The sequence below is a fragment of the Moschus berezovskii genome, chromosome 14 (assembly GCF_049115385.1).
Source record: "Moschus berezovskii isolate FMDL1 chromosome 14, NW_MosBer_1.0, whole genome shotgun sequence".
NCBI lineage: Eukaryota > Metazoa > Chordata > Mammalia > Artiodactyla > Moschidae > Moschus > Moschus berezovskii.
The window spans coordinates 84,699,365-84,701,878 of record NC_142473.1 but is presented as its reverse complement, the minus strand read 5'-3'; the positions used below and the strand labels follow the sequence as shown (position 1 = coordinate 84,701,878).

Sequence of the window (2,514 nt, the reverse complement as noted above, 5' to 3'; positions counted from 1 at the left end):
CAGGTATTTTTGAATGTCAGTAGGGAAACAGAAAGACAGATGAAAATTTAGAGTTCAAAAAGACTGGTCCGATGTGATAAGAATAGAAAAATGGTATGTATCTGATTGTAGAATGCATTGAAAACAAGGCTAAAACTTTTTTTTTTTTTGTATTTATGTTTTATTTTTTAACTTATTTATTTTAATTGGAAGCTAATTACTTTACATTATTGTATTGGTTTTGCTTTTTTCAATTATTCTAAAAATATCTCAAATTACATGCTACACAAAAGTTGTAATGCCTACTATCTGCCTATCAGCTAATATGAAACATGACGTGGAGACCAGAAGGATACAATAGTCCATGACAGTGTTAATGCAAGCTTGACCACAGGAGGTAAGTGAGGGGATGCTTAGGATGACAAATATCATCAAAATTGGCAAAAAAAAAAAAAAAAATACAATGTGGAACTCTGACAGAGAAAATTAGAGTATGCATACAATGTTTGTGCTTTTCAGTGGTTGCTTTTTAACATTGTTTTTTTCCATTGAGGAATAATATATAAGCTGGAGTACACTAGATTTCAGCAGAAGTAGAGGAGCTGATGTAATTTGGAAACATGATTTCATGAAACCCCAGGAACTGCCCTTGTCATCTAATGACAATCCATGAAAATAATTACTTGGAAGTTTGTAACCACATTTTATTTTCTTCCCCAAATAGATTAATTTCCAAACTGTTACATGGCTAATGGAAATTTCACCCGAGTCACTGAGTTTATTCTCACAGGAGTCTCAGAACGTCCGGACCTCCAGATCCCACTCTTCTTTGTCTTCCTGGTCATCTATGGACTGACCGTAACAGGGAACCTAAGCATCATCACCCTCACCAGTGTGGACTCTCGGCTTCAGACCCCCATGTATTTCTTCCTCAGGCACTTGGCCATCACCAATCTTAGCAATTCAACTGTCATTGCCCCTAAAATGCTGATCAACTTTTTAGTAAAGAAACACACCACCTCCTACTATGAATGTGCCATTCAGCTAGGCGGGTTCTTGGTTTTCATCGTAGCAGAGATCTTCCTGTTAGCTGTGATGGCCTATGACCGCTATGTGGCCATTTGTAACCCCCTGCTCTATACGACGGTGGTATCTCGACAGGTCTGCTTTCTGCTAGTTTCTCTCACATATCTCTATAGCTTTTCCACATCGATTGTGACTTCCTTTTCTGTATTCTCAATGGTTTATTGCTCTTTCAATGTAATCAATCATTTTTACTGTGATATTGTCCCCCTGTTAGCATTGTCCTGCTCCGATACTTCTTTTCCAGAAACAGTGGTATTCATATCTGCATCTACGAACTTGATGTTTTCCATAACTGTAGTTGTGGCATCTTATTTCAACATCATTTTGTCCATTCTAAGGATACATTCATCAGAAGGGAGGAAAAGAGCCTTCTCCACATGCGCTTCACATATGACAGCTGTGTCAGTCTTCTATGGAACTCTGCTTTTCATGTATTTACAGCCTCGAAATAACCATTCATTAGAAACCGATAAAATGGCTTCAGTGTTTTATACACTGGTGATTCCCATGTTGAACCCTATGATCTACAGCCTGAGGAACAAGGACGTGAAGGCTGCCTTGAAGAGATTTCTGACAAATTTGTGCTGTTGATTTCTTTTGAACTCTGTAGGTCAATGAAGAGATGGTTAAGATAGGCTGCCATTGTGTGGAGGAGATTCTTACAGAATAGAAGCCAAAGGAACAGGTTATTTTATCATTTTGCAATTTCTGTTTTGAGGAAAGGTCCTAGTTTGCACCATTCAAATAGAAATCTTGAATACAACCCAGGTTTTCTGATCTAAAGAATAAAAATGTTTGAATCAATAGTCACAGAATTTGGGGGCTGAATTGAAGAGAAAAAAGATCCAATGAAAGTCAGATCCTTATTCTTTGTATGAATTTTCCAGTTCACTTATCCTGATGCATGTGGCTATGGGGGACAATTCCAGTACCCCAGACAAGGCTAAAATATGAGCTAGTATTTATGAAATCACCCATGAGGCAGAGTCTGTAGTTTAACACAAACCTTGTTAATTAAAAAAAAGAAAAAGAGCAAATAAAATCAACTCACTTAACAAGATGACAATACTCAGATATCTTCAGAGCAGAGTGTCACCATGTCCAAAACAGACTGCAGATTTCCTAACACACTAGTATATTCAATGCAACAAAATTAGAGTAATGTTTAAAGTGACAAGGCTTCCCTGGTGGGTCAGATGGTAAAGAATCTGTCTGCAACGTGAGAGATCTGAGTTTGATCCCTGGGTTGGGAAGATCCCCTGGAGGAGGGCAGGGCAATCCACTCCAGTATTTTGGGGGCTTCCCTGGTGTCTTAGAGGGTTAAAGCATCTGCCTGCAATGAGGGAGACCCGGGTTCGATCTCTGGGTCAGGAACATCCCCTGGAGAAGGAAATGGCACCCCACTCCAGTCCTCTTGCCTGGAGAATCCCATGGACATAGGAGCCTCAT

At 39.1% G+C, this 2,514-nt stretch overlaps 1 pseudogene; it reads left to right on the top strand.

Moving 5' to 3' along the window:
• The first annotated feature begins 723 nt into the window (after positions 1 to 723).
• LOC148775750 (olfactory receptor 8J3-like) lies at positions 724 to 1,700 on the top strand (annotated as a pseudogene).
• The last annotated feature ends 814 nt before the right edge of the window (positions 1,701 to 2,514 follow it).